The sequence below is a fragment of the Polyodon spathula genome, chromosome 1 (genome assembly GCF_017654505.1).
Source record: "Polyodon spathula isolate WHYD16114869_AA chromosome 1, ASM1765450v1, whole genome shotgun sequence".
In the NCBI taxonomy this organism is placed as follows: domain Eukaryota; kingdom Metazoa; phylum Chordata; class Actinopteri; order Acipenseriformes; family Polyodontidae; genus Polyodon; species Polyodon spathula.
Genome location: NC_054534.1, coordinates 56,135,744 through 56,145,105, shown reverse-complemented (window position 1 = coordinate 56,145,105; position 9,362 = coordinate 56,135,744).

Below are 9,362 nucleotides of genomic sequence, written 5' to 3'. Positions count from 1 at the left end.
GCCAGCCTCAAGTCCGCCCTCGGACTTGCTCACCAGGCTGCAGGCTTCCAAGTGCATTCCGGGACACCTACGTCCACTTCCTGACACCAATGTGGTGAACCACGGTTTCCGCAGACGGGCTTCTCACAGGCGGTGGTGGGATGCAAACCTGGGACCTTGCAGGAGCTGGGATCTGGCTTATGTCACATATTTGATTGTGTCCCTACCAGCCTTGACCCCAACCCCCATGCATGCTATAATATTATATACCTAACTATATACAGTGGTTTGCAGAAGTATGCATCCCCTACCAATAATGTCACATTTTTTTGGTTCACCTGAACACTGTTATATGAGGAGGAGGTTAAATGTCAGCAAAACTTGTAAAGAAAATGTGCAAAATGAAATGTACTGGTTGCATAAGTATTCATTCCCTTAAGTCAGTACTTGGTAGAAGCACCTTTTGCAGCAATTACTGATATGAGTCATTTTGGATAGATCTTTACTAACTTTGCACAGTAAGATGGTGAAATTTTGAAAAATCGCTCCAGTTCTGATAAGTTTGTCTTGGCTGACTCAAACAGGTTTTCCTCAAGGATTCACCTGTACTTTGCACCATTCATTCTCTTCTCTATCTTGACAAGTTTCCCAGTCCCTGCTGAAGAGAAGCATCCCCATAACAAGATGCTGCCACCACCATTCTTGACAGTTGGGATGGTGTTGACTGGGTGATGTGTAGTGTTGGGCTTGCGCCAGATGTAACGCTTGGAATTTAGACTTAAAAGTTACATGTTTGTCTTGTATGACCAAAAAACCTTTTTTCACATGTCTGCAGTATCATCTACATGCTTTTTCGCAAGCTCCAGACGTGCTTTAAGATGATGCTTTTTGAGTAATGTCTTCTTTCTTGCCACCCATCCATAAAGGCCAGCTTTGTGTAGGGACCAGCCTATAGTTGATGTGAACACTGACTCCCGTTTCAGACACAGAACTTTTCAGATCTCTCAAGGTCATTGTTGGTTTCAGAGTGACATCCCGAACCAGTTTCCTACTTGCCCGGCTGCTCAGTTTGGGAGGGTGACCTGATCTGGGTAGTGTCTGCATGGTATGATGCATCTTCCAGAGGGATAATCAGCACCTTTGAAATTCTCCTACACTATGCCTCTCTACCACTTTATCCCTGACTTGTTTTGAAAGCTCCTTGGTCTTCATGGTTGCTTTGTTGGATCAATATGTGAGTTGCAGCTTAAAAGTTTTTATATACCTGAGGGAAATTATCTACAAGATAAACCACTTTGAATACACACAGGCTGAAACCATTTCACTAATTTTGTGACCTTTCAAACAAATCATTTGCAACTGAGCTGATTTAGGGCTGCAGTAGCAAAGGGGTTGAATACTTATGTAACTGAGATTAATCTATTTTTCTCTGTAAATCTTACTTATTTATATTCTATATTCAGTTTGTAACTTTATCAATGTGGAGTAGTTTGTGTAGATTCTACATTTAAAGTCTAATTTGAAAGTGTCATGGAGTACACTTTCAAGTGTCAACAAAATGTGAAGCTTTGCAAGGGGTGAATACTTCTGCAAACCAGAAGTGCATATATACAGATTCATTTAGGTGTACATATCCATGTATATGCATACACATAAACAGAGCATACTGACTACACATACCTGCATACATGCCCACCTTCATAACTGCGTTAGAAATTGAAGATTTTAAAACATTACTCTCAAAACTATGGATAGTTCTCTGTCTCCATCGAAACGTGAAATTACCAGCTAATAGTACGAAAGCTCAAAGAAAGCTTCTAATGTCCGCGGGAGATGAAAACCGATGCTGGGTGCCATTAACACTTTCATGATCGCTGGGTAAAGCATTGCATATCTTATGCCCTTCTCCTGTAGTGATCGCTTTACCTCATCAAACTTCCTACGCCTCAGCATCACAAATCCTGGAAGAAAAACACATGGTTGTTTTGCCATTCTACTCCCCTCTTCTCTTGGGCCACCCGCAGCACAGTCTCCCTTGCACTGTGATTTGCTGAGGGTGTCCTTCTGAGCTGGGTTTCGTCCCTAGTGATCTCTGTCCTCGCTCGATTTCAAACATGTTGTCAATGTCTAGGCCCAGGCCTACGTGTAGAAGTGAGTTCAGAAAGCTCTTCATATCACGTCTTTCAGCGTTTTCTGGAACCCCCACGATCCTAATGTCTTCGAGGTCTGAAATTTTCTCCTGCATCTGCTCTGTTTTCTGCACTATCAAGTGAATGACAGGCCCTTTCACTTGAAACTGATCCTCCAGGTCAGATGTTCGAGTTTCAGTTTCAGAAACCTGTACTCCCAGTTGTTGTCGTCATGTCTGGAGCAGGTCCCTTCTCCGATACAGCCGCCATGTTACGCTCAGTAGTTGAGACTTCAGATGTCGGCTTATTTCTCTGTGTCCAAGAAGTAGATCTTTGGGGGTGCGCTTCAGGATCAACTGGCATCGCAACCTATCTCTAGTGTAGATAATTAAGGGATTTTGGCACCACTCAAGTGTTTTATGTTCAGGGATTGATCTTAGCGGAGCTTTACACTATGTAGCCATTTCGAGTGATCACCCAGCAAAGCAATATTTATATACAGTATAGTTTACAGTAAAAGCAAATTATACTACTAAAATACAATATAAGATGCAACTAGTTAGGATTAGAGATCAACAAGTGCAATCTAAACATGTGAGTCCTGAGGAGGTGGTGGCAGGCAATGAGAGGTTGAACAGTCTTGGGAGTTCTCTGGTAGCTGGTTCCACCACAGAGGGGCTAGAGAAGAGAGTGGGCGGGCGCAGCAGGTTGGAGAGTGAAGGGAAGGCATGATCAGTCAGCCAGTAGTGGAGAGGTGGTGTAGGGGGACATGACAGATTGGAGGTAGGAGGGGCAGTGTTTTGAAGAGAGCGGTAGGCAAGAACAAGGTTTTCAATTGAATGCGGGCAGAGATAGGTTGTCAGTGGAGGGTGTGAAGCAGAGGAGTGGCATGAGAGTAGTGAGGTTGGGAGAATACAAGACGAGAAGCAAAATTTTAAATGAGCTGAAAGGGGCAGATAGCCGAAGCAGGGAGACCAGCAAGGAGAGTGTTACAGTTGTCCAATTTGGAGAGTACGATCTTGGACCAGGATGGGCGGAATAAATAGAGAGAAGAGGACAGATTCGGTAGATGTTGATAAGAAAGAAGCAGAACTGCGGTCAGCCTGGACACCCCACTGCGGGCTCAAGAGCCCCGACAAACAGCGGGAAACTATTCTGGGCTTGCATAGATGGGGAACCGCGGGTCCGCTTCCAGAACCCCTGTGGAGCTAACATCATCCAACAGCACAGCCAGGGGAGTGGAGATGTGCATGGATTTCCCCAGAAGAAACTGACTTCTCACCCACCTCCTGCATCCATCTGCCAAGCCCAGTTGTAGCTGTATGGAGAAGGACGGTGGGTGATGTTATTATTAACACGCATTCTATGCAGTGGTAACAGTAAATGTTAATAGCGCTGGGATGCCACACAGTGGTCAGTATTGGCAATTACCTCTGAGACGAGGTTCATGTTCCCGGATTTTATGAGAGACCTAAATACCAATATACACTTTAACTCACCTCTGCTACACAACCCAAACTATACAAAATAAACTAAATACATCCAGGGGTGGAGGTACCCTGTCACAGGTGTTCACTGTTTACACTGCTTTAGATAGGGAAAAAGCATTACTGGGAAAGTGTGATTGGATGGAAAAATGTGAATATGCAGTTATACACAGGCGCAGCTGTATCTATTTTTTCTGAAGTTGCATGTCAGCACGCTCTATCTCATTTACCCATGGAAAAGACCAACTTGCAGCTAAAAACTTACTCAGGAATGAAGATTCCATTGCTGGTACGTGTGAATGTTCCCATGCTACCTTGCCTTTAGTAATTGTAAAAAGGGACAGGCCTGCATTGCTAGGTAGAAATTGGTGATGTAAAATTTGCTTAAACTGGGCTAGTATTTTCTTTGTGGAAAGCACTGAGATGTCATTGGACAAAGCGATAAAACAGGTAGTCAAGCGACACCAGAAAGTATTTCAAGAGGGGCCCAGCACCATTAAGGAATTCAATGCCAAGATTTGAGTTCACTCAGAAGCTAAGCCCATTTTTCAAAAAGACAGACCAGTACCTTATGTACTGAGGGGGAATGTAGAGAAGGAATTGATTAGATTGGAAAGCAGTGGCATCATTTCTAAGGTAAATAGAAGCGATTGGGCTACACCAATCGTGGTTTCAAAATCAGATAAATCCATGTACATCTGTGTGGAAGTAAAGACTTATCCATTGCCAAACAAGATTTATTTGCCACACTTGCTGGAAGTATCTTACTTAGCAAATTGGACCTCTCACATGCTTACCAGCAACTGTAGCTGGACACAATTCAGAGAAGTATTTAACAATAAATACACTTTGTGGATTATACAGATACCATCGCCTCTCTTATGATGTTTCCACTACTCCTTCCATTTTTCAGTCTGTCATGGATCAGATTTTGCAGGGCTTAGACCATATTATGTGTTTCCTAGATGATATTCTGGTTCTGCAAGCTCCAAAGAGGGCCATTTGAAGATGTTAGAGGAGGTGCTGGGAAGACTGGAGCAGGATAGGATGTGGGTGAGATTGTCAAAATCTAAATTCATGCAAGAAAGTGTGGAGTATCTGGGGCCCCTGATTGATGCTGAAGGTTTGCATCCTGCCTTGGAAAAAGTGGCAGCAATCACAGAGGCACTAAAGCCTAACAATATTTATATATTCAGAGTTACGATTTTTGGGTCTCTTGAACTATGGACAGTTTCTGGCAAAATTGTCAACCATCCTGCGACCACTACATTAAAGCAGGATGTGCCATGGAGTTGGATGCCGGAATGTGATGCAGCTTTTGTGAAAGGAAAGCAGCAGCTATTGAACAACAAAGTTTTAATTCATTATGATACAAGGAAACCTTTGAGACTAGCTTGTGATGCATGTGGTGGCCGGGCCTGGACAGGGAGATAGAGTGGAAGGTACAGAGCTGTGGAGCCTGTATGGCGGTATGTTAGATGCCAGTTGTTGCCCCACTACACCCCTGGAAATGGCCTACCAAAGTATGGCAGAGGATACATTTAAACTTTGCTGAAAAGAATAAAGATCATTTCTTGGTGGTAGCTGATAGCCACTCAAAATGAGTGGAAGTTTTCCAAATGACAATCACAAGAGGGACTAAAACCAGAAGTAGTAGTATCGTATAATAAAAAACAAAAATAAAAAAAAAAACACTTGCTGTGGAAAAAACTACATGGATTAAAAGTCTTCTTGGTCCGTGAAGTGGAGTGAATCATTTCAGGGTTGTTATAGCTCTAAATTTGGATTGCATATGCAAACCAAAGCTAGTCTGCTACACTGTATATACACAAGACAACATTTCCAAAAGCAGGGGGAAAACATTTGCATCAGGGAAAAAAGCCCAAATTCTGACTTTGTACTCTCATAGTAAAGAGTTCAGTTGGTTACTGAGAACATATAAAAATGTCTGTTCAAATGAAAGAAACAAAACGACAGTTTTGTAAAAAGATAGAAAAAGGTTATTAATTTTGCAGTTACTTGTTCTTAAAATTATTGGAATTAAGTTATGTTATTTTCTGTTATTTCAACACAAGTTTGAACTGTTTCCTTATGAAGAGTGGACATCATGAATAAAACAGAAACGGAGTGTAACGTTATTGATCGTTGTGCCGAACCTAAAGCAAATTGGTTTTCAGCTTGCTTGTTTGAACAATGGTTAAACAAAAGAAATGCAAAAGCTGAGTTTAAATCTAATGTCCATGTAATTGATGGAGATTTATTAAGTGATGATGAAATTGGTGTTGTTCCTGAACCTGTCTAGAAGATATGTGAAATAAAAATTAGAACCGGGGGTATTTATGTGGAAATGAATTTGTAATTATGAAAACTTTCTTTTACATTATGTTAATGTAAATTGTATTACTTTTAGCAAACGATATGAAATACTAAACTGAAATCGCAAGCCCTTTTCTAAGTGTTACTTTTGATATGTGTAATACTATATACTTAGCTAATTGTTGAAATAATTGTTGCATTCTAATTGTTCAGACAGTGGTTTCGTTGACGAATCAACAGTTTTCTGTGGATTCGTAGCACAAACTATCAAAAAGGATGAACTAAAACTGAATAACTACAAGGCTACAAATCCTCTTGGTTCAAAACCTGGAACCTTGTAATAGAAATACCTGGAGGGAGACATTACAGTGCCCAGTGGTCTGCCTTGCAGATGACAACTTGCATAAAGCTATAATAGCAAATACATTGGCTTAACATGGGTACCTAGACCAGAATGCATTCTCACAGACAGGGGTGAAAACTCCTGCTATTGAACCAGGCTTCGAGAGGGCGTATGTGGAGGAGACCCAAAGGAAGGGTCTAAGAAGCTGCTGCCATCAAGCCCAAGAGTCTCTGAAATGTCACTACTATAAGGCTGTACTGAGCTGAAAAAGCTTCAAACAGGTGGCTGTTGTCTGCACTGTCATCTGACAGCATGGACAGCATGGACCTGGAGTCCAATTGTACTATTAGGTAGGAAGTTGTCTGCAAAGGTGTGAGCTGGCTCTTTGCACGATTCACTGACAGGCCCAACCGATGTGGCTCCATGTGTTCCTCTGCCTACGCTGGAGACTGGGCACAAATGAGCCACTCGTCCAGGTAATTGATACTCTCAATGGGGCCAGAATAGCCTCCGTGCACTTCGAAAAGAAATGGGGATCTAGAGAGGGGCCAAATGGCAGTACACAGAACTTGTAATCTGTTCCTTGAGAAGTGACCCGCAAGTACCTCTTATGCCCTTGTCTTATTGGGGATGTGGAAATACGCGTCATTGATGTCCACCATGGTGAACCAGCCGCCTGGTCAGATTGACTGCAACAGCTGTCACATGGTCAACATTCTGAACCTCCATCGACTCAGATACAAGTTGACCTGTCATAGGTCGAGGATTGGTCTGAGGCCACCAGCCTGCTTGGGCACTAGGAAGTACGTGGAGTAGAACCCTTCCATCAAGTGTAGAGGGTGTACCGTGCAAATAAACCACTTTTGTAGCAGAACTGCCACCTTCCGAGACAGTTCTGCAGCGTCTGGCAGATCCATAACTACCATTGTAATCACGCACTGAATGGGAAAGGGGACCGAGCTTGAATTGGAGAGAATAGCCCGTCTGTACAGTAATAAGCACTGACGCCAATACTCCAGGTGGCTCCCTGAAAAGGGGCCCTGGGCTTGTGTCAGCAAGGCTCTATTGCTGCTGTTGGGCTTGTAGCTTAGCCTGAGGTCTTTGCTTCTGCTGCTTGTGGTGGACAGCCACGGGCCGGCTATGAAAATCCCCTCTGGCTGTAGTTGCAGCAGGCTGTGCTGGTCTCTGAAGCTGCGGGTGCAGGACTGACATGCATGGTGAGACTCCCGTGCACGGTGAGAGCGCTGCAGGATCTCATCCACCGCAGGGCCAAAGGTATGTCCTGTTGTAACGGGGGAAAGACAAAGCTGTCGTCTTGCAGCTATCAAAGCTACAGCACCAGTAGTGACATTCTGGTGGTGCTATCATATCCAGTATCACCACCAAAAGTAATGCCTCTTTTGTGTTAAATAAATTGCAGACAAGAAAATAGTGGTCAATAGAACCACAGGAAAAGGATTTAATGGCAGTAGAGAGACAGGCAGTCTTCACAGTAAAGCAAAAACATTGAGTGTACAAAAACTGGTGATGGAGATAGCGAAGATCCAAATTGTAAATTACAAAAAATCTGACTAATCAAAAACTAAAAAGATGTATGGAAAAATTGAAGCTGCAAGCATGCTACTTTGACCCAAAGTGGCTTGGTGAGTTTAAGTGGTTGTCATTTTGTTTTGAGCGACTAAAAGTGTTCTTTTTTCAGTGTAGCTGGGTGAGTAGAAGTAAAATGTCAGTTGGTGTGAAAGACGATGGTTCATTTTATACTGGTGGAGTTTGTGGGTGCAACTGTGCAAGAGAAACTTTCTTTGCTCATGAAGGTAGTAAACCACACAGACATGCAATGTATATTTGGTCAGCTAGATTCGGACATTTTCCGAACTACGCGACAGAATGTAGAGAACATCCGAGCGTAGCAGAACAAATGAGTAATGAGTTAAACGGTGGACTCTTGAAAACTATCACAACTATAAAAACCATAGCAAGGCAAGGAATGCCTATCTGTAGGCATGATGATGTGGAAAGCAATTTAAGCAGTTTCTGTTACTAAAAGCTGAGGATGACGAATCTCTGAAACAATACAAGATAACAAGATAACATATCTGTGTCATGAAACAATTCATGAGCTACATTCATTAGTAGGCAATGAGGTCCTCAGGGATCTGATTCAGGAAGTGCAGTCGTTCAGTGATTTTTTCTCAATCATAGCTGACGAAACTCAAGACATTCCTGGCCATGAGCAGCTTGCAATTTGCTTGCATTATTTTAATGATGAATTTGAAATTAAAGAAGATTTCATTGGTTTTATTGATGTGCCTGAAACAAGCGCTTCCTCGCTGACTTCAGCTATTGAAGATGTACTGATCAGATGCAATTTAGACATTAAAAACTGTCGTGAGCAGGCCTATGATGGTGCTGCGAATATGAGCGGGCACATTAAAGAAAATGTTCCCAATGCCTTCAGTGTTTACTGTCAGAATCACAACTTGCAGCTTTGTGTACAAGACGTGGCTTTTGCTTCCAAACCAATTCAAGATGCACTCAGTCTACGTAAAGAAATTTACAATCCTATCAAATTGTCTCCAAGGCGTTTGAATGTATTTGACAACATGCAAAAGGAATTAGCTGAACCAAACACTGGTGTTAAATCTATAAAGCCAATCTGTGCAATGAGATGGATGGCAAAATCAGGGTCTGTATCGTCGGTATTGAAGAATTACAGCATTTTACCAGCAACTGTTTGTTGACAATAATAGAAAAAACTTATCTGCAAAAGTCAGAGGTATACAATTAAACCTTAAAAATTGTTCAACTCTTTTTGACTTGCTTTTGTCACAGACTGTATTTCAAGTAACATACACTGTTTAAAGGGCCATCCAGGCCCAATCTATGGATGCCATGACAGCCAGGCAGCTAGTAGACTTTCAGTTAGATAAGCTGAGACAGGACTTTGGTGTATTTTGGAACAAAGCTGAAGACTTGACTAAGTGCATGGAAATACCTGTAATAGAACCAAAACAACACCGCCTGTCAAAATGTTTGGACAAAATAGGAACTCAAGCCATTTTACATAGTGCTGCTGACGTTTCCTGCAGGTATTATTACGAATATATT